Consider the following 10,765-nt stretch of genomic DNA (forward strand, 5'->3'; position numbering starts at 1 on the left):
TTGGAATGATGCAGGCATCAAGTTAAATGTTTTTCTTTGTAGATAACTAATTGTCCTAATACCTTTTATTAAAGACTATCTATGCAAAGCTGCCATTGTCATAAATCACAATTCCATATATGTATGGGTCTGTGGTTAGGACTCTATTTATTCCATTGTGATATTTGTAAACCTTGATTTTAAGTAGAGTAGTCCTCCTACATTTTTCTTCTTCTTCTTTTTTTTTCTTTCTTTCTTTTTTTTCTATGTAGGAGAAATATACTACTACTCAGCTTCTACTGTAAGGTTGGCAGCCCTGAGAACTCCTTTCATGTAGCATGTTACATTTTTCTTCTATTTTCAATTTTGTTGGTTATTTTTGGTCACTAGCATATCCATATAAATTTTAAAATCATCTTGTAAAATTTCTTTGGTAATGTAGATTTCATTAGATCAATTTGGGGAAAATTGATATCATTATAATATTAGTATTCTAATCTATAGTTATGATTTATCTATTTATATATGTCTTCAATTTATTTCAATATTGTTTTAAGTTTTCATGTGCAGTTTTATACATATTTTGCTGGATATATTCCTGGGCATTTGATATTTTAGATGTTATTGTAAAATTATGTTTAAAGTTTTAATTTTCTGACTTGAAATTTTCTGTGCCATAGAAATGAAATAGATTTTTGAATGTTGATTGAAAAATGAGGACACATTTGTAATACCTTAACCAATTAAGAAATTTAAAAAAAAGAAAAATATTAGCCTAGCTAAAATGAACTAAGTGATGCATAACAAATACTAGATCATTGAAATTTGGCTTGGGAATCCTACACAATGGATAATTTTTCTGCCTCACTCAATATTTTAATATTTATATTTTTACTAGAGGCCTGGTACATGAAATTCGTGCAAGGGGGCAGGTCCCCTCAGCCCAGCCTGCACCCTCTCCAATCTGGAACCCCTCGGGGTATGTCCAACTGCTGGTTTAGGTCCGATCCCAGGGATTGGGCCTAAACCAGCAGTTGGACATCCTTCTCACAATCCCGGACTGCTGGCTCCTAATCACTCACCTGCCTGCCTGCCTGGTCACCTCAAATTGCCCCCCTTGCCAGCCTGGTCGCCCCCAACTGCCCCCCTCTGCCAGCCTGGTCACCCCCAACTCCCCCCCCTGCCAGCCTAGTCGCCCCTCACTGTCCCCCCTGCCAGCCTAATTGCCCCCAACTACATCCCTCCCACCGGCTTGGTCACCCCTAACTGCCCCCACCCCACTGGCCTGGTTGCCTTTTACTGTCCCCCCTGCTGGCCTGGTTGCCCCCCACCTGCCCCCACTGCCAGCCTGGTCACCCCTCATGGCCCCCGCTGGCCTGCTGTTCAATCGTTTGGTTGTTCCTCACTAACCCCCCTGCCGGCCTGGCCATAGGCAACCATCTTGTGAGGGCATGACAGCCAATTTGCATATTACCTCTTTATTATATAGGATAAAGCATCATAATAAGAAAATACAGCAACCCTGTATTAATTTTCTATTTTACTGTAACAGATTACTACAAACTTAGTCACTTCAAATAATATAAATTTATTATAATTCTGGAGTCCAGTGTCAAAAATCAGTCAGTCAGTCTATGTTCCTTGTGGAGACTCTAGGGAAAATTTTTTTTCTGTGTCTCTTTAAGCTTCTATAGGCCACTTGCATTACTTTGTTTGTGGCCCCACATAACTATGACCATTACTGTTGTCAACACATACCCCTTTCTGATACTGATATTCCTATCTTTTATAAAGACCCTGTGATTTAATTGGGCCTACCCAGGTAATTCAGGATAATCTCATTTCAAGATGCTTAACTTAATCATATCTTCAAAATCCTCCTTTTTATGTAGGTAACCTAGTCTCAGGTTCTGGGGATTAGAAGTGGACATGTTGGGGGGACCATTATTCAACATACCACATCATCTATGACTTATTTACCTTGCTATAGCCTCAAGAAAATTAGACTTCTACAAAAAATAGTCTAATGAAATAGATAGAATGAAATTCAAAATCTATCATCAACAATTATTTTTTTGGCATTATCTTTAAAATAAACCTCTGCTTCAACTGTACTGCCAGAATAGTTTGGAAGTCTTCCTGGAGAATTACTAGTGACCTTAATTTCTGTGGCAATAGAAATGTTTGTCTGTTCAGAATATTTGTACTTATGTAGGCTTCTGTTCTTTGTTTAAAACATTCTGGGTTTGTTTCATCATTATACTTATTCTCTGGGACCTTAGTACTTTTGTATCTAACTATAAAATAAAATGATAGTTTATTCATTATAGAGTTTATTCATTATTTATAATCAATTTTTGCCCTTTAATTTGAGCTTTAAAATACTGTTGCATTTTATGTGCTTCCTAATGGTGAAAGGATAGAACTACTTTTTTGATCTTAGGATAAATACCCAAGTGGCCAATTGCAATCATGACACCTTATTGAGATATTTATTTGAATTCTAAAAATGTTTGCTTTGTACTATATTATATTAAATTTTAAAATACAATAATACTATATAGAATGACAAAAATTGTGTTACATAGCTTATACTCTTTCTCTAAGATATTTGAATATAATTGAAGTTCTAGAAAGAGAAGTTACATTTAAACTATAGCTTTTTGTACCACCTGTCATAGCACTGAAAATACCCTTTAAAAAGAACACAAAACAACAACACCCTGAGGTTGAAAAGTACTAATGGAAAAGTATAGGATTTGAATTCATAAGACCTGGGTGCTGCTAATTACCAGCTGTGTGATCTTGGGCAAGTCATTTGTTATAATCTGAATGTTTCTGTACCCTCAAAATTCATATGTTGAAATTCTAATGTCTGATATAATGGTATGAGGTGGGGTCTTTAGGAGGTAATTAGGTCACAAGGACAGTACCCTCATGAATAGTATTAGTGTTCTTATAAAAGAGGCTCCAGAAAGATTGCTATTCCCTCTACTCCCATTGAAGATATAACAATAAGTCAGCAACCTGGAAGTGGACCCTTACTTCATCAGGCTGGTACCCTGATTTCAGACTCCCAGCCTCCATAACTGTGAGAAATAACTTTCTGTTGTTTATAAGCCAACCAGTAGTATTTATTATAGTAGAAAGTGATATTTCCTTATAGCAATCTGAAGGGACTAAGGCACTATGTAGCCTCATCTGTAAAATAAAAATTGTAGTAACACTTCACAGAGTTCTTATGATAATGAATGTGGAAAAGGTGCTTTCTAGACTGCAGTAGCTCTAGTTTTGTTTATTCACTAGATAAACAAAAATGAGATTAGAATTTTATTATTCAGGATCTTCTAAGGGTCAATATATAGAAAATCCAATTCAAATTGGTTTCAGATAAAAGGGGATTTTATTGGCTCACATGACTCTGATTTAGGACCAGTTTGATCAGGGGTTAAAATGTTGTCATTAGGACCTACTGCATATCTCTTCAGCCTGCTCTCTTGCATAGTGGTTTCATTTCACTTTTGTGTGGTATCAGCAGCATTAAACCTATAGCTTCCTATGCTCAACTCCTGTGAAAAAGAACATAGCACTTTCAGAGTTTTTGTAAAACTCTTGGATTAACTCTAAGTTGGACCTGTTTGAGAGACATATGCATCCCAGATGTGGCCTGCTTTGATCATGAGGCAAGAGGGACTGAACCAACAGGTCCATCCAAAGAGCCATAAGGACCTCTAAGTAAACCACAAATACCAAGAGTGGTGGATAAACCAAGATGGTGGCATAGGTAAACACCGGAGTTTGTTGCCTCGAACAACAACTTCAAAAATACAACTAAAAGACAAAACGGACATCATCCAAAACCACAGGAAGGCTGGCTGAGTGGAAATTCTACAACTAGAAGGAAAGAGAAAAGCACACTGAGACTCAGATGAGGTGCGGAAGTAAAGTGCAGAGGTACAGAGGTGCACGGAGAAAGGGCTGGCAACTGAGGACATGGTTGTCTTTTTCAATCAGGAGGGAGTCTCAAGCTCCCGACTGCTCTGAACTCCAGTTCCAGGCAAGTCTCTGGGGACCCAGACTCATACGGGGAGAAACTGGACTGTCTGCCAGCGGGCAGAACTTGAGGGCGGCTTTCTCTCAGAGGTGCTTGCAGGGATTACCGGGACACTGAGACGAAGGGACTCTTAGGGTAGGACTGAGGATCAGCCATAGCTGTTTGTTCTTCCCTGTCGATTCCCTGAGACCCCGCCCCACACACGCTGTGCGCAGTGGCTTTTTCAATCTGACAATTACCTAACAAACTGCAGCTGGATCAGAGAGATCCAGAACTTCCAAAAGAAGGCCCAAGGACCCACAGCAGCTTGCATTGCTTCACAGCTGGGCCTCAACTGGGCACCTCCAAACCCCAAACAAAGAAGAGGAATCTGCAGATCTCTCCATAGCTCCTGCTGGGTAGCCTCAGGCAGAGGCTAAATTAGCACCTCCTTTGAGATCCAGGAGTCAGTGTACCCAGTGGTCAGAGTGGGACCATCCAGATTACAACTCCTCAGATCCATAAGGGAAACACTCAGGGGGCAGACTCAGTGAGCACCAAAGCCCCACTGAAGCAAGTCTTGCCCCAGAAGGGTGTCTCCAGCACAGAAGTTCTCCCACTGCAGACACAGCTGATTCTCACAGTCAATTGGCCTGGAGGTCAATTCCTCCCAGTGATACCTACAACAATCAAGGCTTAACTACAATAAGACTGTGCACAAAGCCCACAAAGGGGTGCACCATGAGTGTCCACCTCAGGTAATTGGGGAGGCTGAGTCACTGGGCCCTATAGAACACCAAGCACAGAAAGCCACTCTATCAACACAGTGAAGCATAAAAGAAATAGGTCACAGATGACAGAAATGGAGGAAAGCAAACTACTGGATATAGAGTTCAAAACCACGGTTATAAGGTTTTTCAAGAATTTTCTAGAAACCGCCAATAAATTTAGTGAGACCCTCCATAAATCTAGTGAGACCCTCGAGGATATGAAAAAGGACCAACTAGAAATTAAGCATACACTGAGTGAAATAAAGAATATTATACAGAGTTCCAACAGCAGACTAGAAGATTGCAAGAATCAAGTCAAAGATTTGAAATAGGAAGAAGCAAAAAACACCCAACCAGATAAACAAAAAGAAAAAAGAATGCAAAAATATGAAGATAGTGTAAGGAGCCTCTGGGACAGCTTCAAGCGTACCAACATCCGAATCATGGGGGAGCTAGAAGAGAGAGCAAGATATTGAAAACCTATTTGAAGAAATAATGACAGAAAACTTCCCCTACCTGGTGAAAGAAATAGACTTACAAGTCCAGAAAGTGCAGAGAACCCCAAACAAAAGGAACCCAAAGAGGACCACACCAAGACACATCATAATTAAAATGCCAAGAGCAAAAGACAAAGAGAGACTCCTAAAAGCAGCAAGAGAAAGAAAATCAGTTACCTACAAGGGAGTACCCATACGACTGTCAGCTGATTTCTCAACAGAAACTTTGCAGGGCAGAAGGGAGTGGCAAGAAATATTCAAAGTGATGAATACCAAGAACCTACAACCAAGACTACTTTACCCAGCAAAGCTATCATTCAGAATTGAAGGTCAGATAAAGAGCTTCGCAGATAAGAAAAAGCTAAAGGAGTTCATCACCACCAAACCAGTATTATATGAAATGCTGAAAGGTATCCTTTAGGAAGAGGAAGAAGAAGAAAAAGGTAAAGATACCAATTATGAACAACAAATACACATCTATCAACAAGTGAATCTAAAAATCAAGTGAATAAATAATCTGATGAACAGAATGAACTGTATAGAATCAGGGGCATAGAAAGGAAGTGGACTGACTATTTTCGGGAGGGAAAGGGGTGTGGGGGATGTGGGAAGAGACTGGACAAAAATCGTACACCTATGGATGAGGACAGTGGGGGGTGGTAAGGGCAGAGGGTGGGGTGAGAACCGAGTGGAGGGGAGCTATGGGGGGAAAAAGATGAACAAATGTAATAATCTGAACAATAAAGATTTAATTTAAAAAATATTTTAAAAAGAGAAAAAAAAGAGTGGCAAAGAATTTGGTGGGTTACAACAAAAAGAAGGGGGGTGTTTTTCTAGATGATAAAAAAAGTTCATTCCAGGAACTTTTGTTTCTGAGATCATGTCATTTTATCCTTAGTTTGCCCTACTCAGGAGAGATAGCTTTCATGGAAGAAACATTACTTTTTTTGTTTAAAAATATTCATCTCCCTCCCTTTGTTTCTCTGAAGCTCATAATTATAACATGTTGTATCTGTTTCCTTTCTTTTTTGGCAACTAATTTTCTACCATCTGCTTTTTATTGTATGATGTATGGGAAAACCACATTTTCATAGCTGGGAATGCTTGATGAGCTGTTTTCTTGGTCATGTGCATTTTGTTTAACACATTCCTATTTTTAGACTTTTGGAAAATTTATACATATGATTTCTCTTAAAACTCTTTCTTAGATAATTTCAAGTTTCATTTATTTTTGAGCACTTTTCCATGACTACTTGGGGTATCATTCTAATTATTTAAGGCTTAGCTGATATAGAGAGTGATGTCATATAATTTATTAACATAACCTGAAGGAGTTTGTATTGTTCTCTACCTAATTCCATTTATATTTAACTAGAGACCCAGTGCACGAAATCCGTGCACACAGGGGTTCCCTCAGCCCAGGCTGCACCCTCTCCAATCAGACATCCCTCTCCAATCTGGGACCGTTGGTTCCTAACTGCTCACCTGCCTGCCTGCCTGATTGCCCCTAACCTCTCTGCCTGCCTGCCTGATTGCCCCTAACCACCTCTGCCTTCCTGCCTGATCACCCCTAACTGCTCACCTGCCAGCCTGATTGCCCCCAACTGCCCTCTCCTGCTGGCCTGGTCGCCCCCAACTGCCCTCTCCTGCTGGCCTGGTCGCCCCCAACTGCCCTCCCCTGCTGGCCTGATTGCCCCTAACTGCCTCTGCCTCGGCCCCACCACCATAGCTTTGTCCGGAAGGAAGTCAGATGTCTGGAAGATGGCCAGTCAACCTGGTCTAATTAGCATATTACTCTTTTATTAGTATAGACATTTTTTTTACTAATATTAACTGCGAACAAATAAAACTCCACCCCCCCCCGAATAAGGTTGAAATTATTCATAGGTAGCCACTAAAATTTTGAGGTACTGATTTTACTAGGAAAAAGAAAAAATAATTCACCTTTAAAGCTTGTACACTATTATATATCATACTAGAGGCCCAGTGAACAAAAATTTGTGCACTCGGCGGGGGGTCCCTCAGCCCGGCCTGTGCCCTCTCACAGTCTGGGACCCCTCGGGGGATGTCCACATGCTGGCTTAGGCCCGTTCCCCAGGGGATCGGGCCTAAAATGGCAGTCAGACATCCCTCTGGAAGCCCGGGAGCCCTTGGGGGATGTCCACTTGCCAGCGGGGAGCAGGCCTAAGCTGTAGTCGGACATCGTTAGCACTGCTGAGGAGGCGGGAGAGGCTCCACCCACCACCGCTGTACTGGCAGCCCTCAGACTGGCTTGTGGCTGAGCAGAGCTCCCCCTGTGGGAGCTCACTGACCACCAGGGGGCATCTCTTGCATTGAGTGTCTGCACCCTGGTGGTCAGTGTGTGTCATAGTGACCAGTCATTCCCAGTCGTTCTGCTGTTAGGGTCAATTTGCATATTACCCTTTTATTATATAGGATCATTGTACTTTACAGTTTCAAATGATAAAATTGAAGAATTCAATTTTAGAAAAAAGCATTGGCATATTCAAACTCTATTACAATACATGTTATTGCTGGTAAGTTTTACTAGAAAAGGGCAACATAATTAAATCACCAATAATAATACTTTTCTTCTAGTGCATTTTCAAATCCTTGTAACATCAAGTTTTTGAGTTTGGTTTTTGACTAAATTTGTATTTTGATTTGATAATCTCATTCTTTTGGATACATTAAGTGTTTGTGAATAAATATCTGAATAGCACAATTGATCAAAATATTTTCTATTTTTGTGGAAACATAATCTTAATTTTGTTTTACTTCATTGAATTGCATTCATTCAGTTGTCTCTTCAAGATCAAGTTCCTAAAATAGGCCCATTGATTTAACTGGCTTTCGTTAGCCTCTTCTTAGCACATGCAAATGAATTATTGGCATCTGCCTAGGTAACTTATATACATAAGAGATAACACATGAGATATAAAAAGTGTTTACATAATTAGTATATATTTTAACTTTATTTAGACCCCCTTCTATTTGCTAAGATTCTCTGGCAGAGGTTAAACAATTAAAACAAAAATTTCTCTGGACTATCCCTTATCTAAACATACTATTTAATAAGAATCAAGTGCTGGAAAACTTCTGTACTATTGATTTAATCTACTTTGTTTATAATACAGGATCCACTAATTCCTATCTTGTGACTTTGTGGGTCGCTTAGTTTTTCTGTCCTCATTTTTCCCATCTTTAAAATGAGCATCATAATATTACAACTTCCTAGTATACTGATTAGGATTAAAGGAATCATACCTATATGTTACTGAGATGAGTACCTATATGGAACTGAGAAGAGATAGTAAGTACTCTGTAAATGTTGATCATTATTATGGAACTAGAGGCCTGATGCACGAAATTCATACAAGGGGCTTGGCCCTTGCAGCTCCGGCTGCCTCGGCCCTCGCAGCTCGGCTTTGTCTGGAAGGTCATCCAGACTGTCATTCTGCTGTTCAGCCATTTGGTCAATTTTCATATTACACTTTTATTATCATAGATGGAGTTTAGAATGGCAGTTAAGAGCCAAGGCTCTGTAGTTAATCTTGCTTGATATTTTTCTGGTTCTGCCTTTGGGTAAGACATTTAATCTCACTGAGCCATAATTCTCTCAATTTTAGAATTGGTATAATGATGGTACCAAAGTCAAAGAAACTCACACTTTTTGTGAGTGTAAATAAAATAATATATACAAAGCACTTAGAATAATGGCGGGTTATATAAACATTCAATATATATAAACTATTATAACTAATAGCAACATCTGTAAGGATTATAAACTTCACAAGAATACATAGAAGACATTTATTTAATTCAATTTGCATAGATTCTAAAAGAGAAACTCTGAATAAATTATTCCAAATAATTAGATCTTAAATTTGGATTAGTGTGCTTTTGTTTTGTTTATTTTTTTGTTTTATGTCATTGCCCAGTGTTCTGGTAAGTGGTTGAATTTTTCTAACAAACATTAAGTAAACATATCCTATATAATAAAAGCCCAGCACATGAAATGGCAGAACAACCAGAATGACCAGAGACCAGAATAACTGCCGCCACTAGCCCCGGCCAGCCCCACCCCCCCAGAGGGGACCCCCAGTCCAATTGGGAGTGTCCAGCCTGCAAACCCCCCAGAGCCCCTTGCCCCAGATGGCCCAGACCCCCAGTGGGGATCCCCAACCCAGTTGGGGGTGGGGCCAGCCTGCAAACCACCCAGTGGCCCCTCGCCCAGGCCAGTCCCGTCTCCCAGTGGGGACCCCCACCCCAATCAGGGGTGTGGCCAGCATGCAAACCCCCCATGGCCCTTTGCTCCGGCTGGCCCCACCCCCCAGCAGGGATCCCATTCCAATTGGGGGTGTCCCACCTGCAAACTGCCCGCAGCCCCTCACCCCAGCTGGCCCTGCCCCTCCAGGGGGACACCCAGCCCAATAGGGGGCATGGCCAGCTGGCAAACTGCCCAGCGGCCCCTCGCCCAGGCTGGCCCTGTCCCTCAGCGAGGATCCTCACCCTGATCAGGGGTGTGGTCAGCATGCAAACTCAACACCCTGGCCAGCCCTGCCCCCCAGCAGGGACTCCCACCTTGATCTGGGGCCCCCATTAATTCTAATAGTGAAACGACCAGAATGACCGCTCAACCAGTCACTATGAGGCACACTGACCACCTCTTGGTCCTTTTCCCCGGCCGGCAGGCTCCGATCACCCAATGGTGAATGGGGAACTGGGAATGGGTGGCAGGCAATGTGGGTGGTGCCAGGCCAAGGCCCCCGCTCCACCAGTTGCCCCAAACAAAGAGGGCAACCCATGGCAGTGGTGGGGCCGGTGAGTGGGTAGAACGGCCGACCTCTCCGTTCCTCCCCCCGGGCCAGCAGGCTCCGATCACCTGATGGTGAATGGGGAACTGGGGGTGGGCAGGGCCGGCTGTGGCCAGCCGGGGAAGATGGCCCTGATTGCAGGCCAGGCGTAGGGACTGTACCAGTGTACGAATTTTGTGTGCTGGGCTTCTAGTATGCACTAAATATGAAACAGTTAAATAGCAAAACTTTGTGTTAGCTAAACTAGGCCCAGCTCCTAAAGAATCATATAAATATTTGTATCAAGGAACAGGAAATAAGCAAAAAGGAATGAACTTTATGGAATAAAGTATTGGAAGAGAGTTTCAGAGAAATCTTTTAATACATCAGAGTATAGTCACCCAAGAGTCACTTCCTCTGCAGCAGAATAACAAAAAAACAGTCACAAACATTCAAAAAGTTTGTATTTAGGAGAGCACTAAACTTTGTAGTTTCTGGGTTGAACATATCAGTACAAAGGTATCTAGAAAGAGAAAAAAGAAATACCAGCATAAAAGTGATAGAGATATAGTTGATGAAGTACAAATAGATGAGGCATTAGACTCACACTTTGTTAATTGAACTTTAAGCTACAATACTTTTTTGTGTGCAATTTATGCATCAGCATTGGTATCAAGAATATTATCTGCT

At 41.3% G+C, this 10,765-nt stretch overlaps 1 non-coding gene across 1 annotated transcript; it reads right to left on the reverse strand.

The window, feature by feature from the left end:
• Positions 1-243: 243 nt before the first annotated feature.
• On the reverse strand, positions 244-384 carry LOC139007944 (small nucleolar RNA U109). Its single transcript, XR_011471067.1, has one exon. It is a non-coding gene; the product is annotated as a small nucleolar RNA U109 (small nucleolar RNA).
• Between the last annotated feature and the right edge of the window lie 10,381 nt (positions 385-10,765).

This window comes from Myotis yumanensis, unplaced genomic scaffold (assembly GCF_028538775.1).
Source record: "Myotis yumanensis isolate MYYU_CA2020_CCGP unplaced genomic scaffold, mMyoYum1.0.hap1 SCAF_3, whole genome shotgun sequence".
Taxonomy (NCBI): domain Eukaryota; kingdom Metazoa; phylum Chordata; class Mammalia; order Chiroptera; family Vespertilionidae; genus Myotis; species Myotis yumanensis.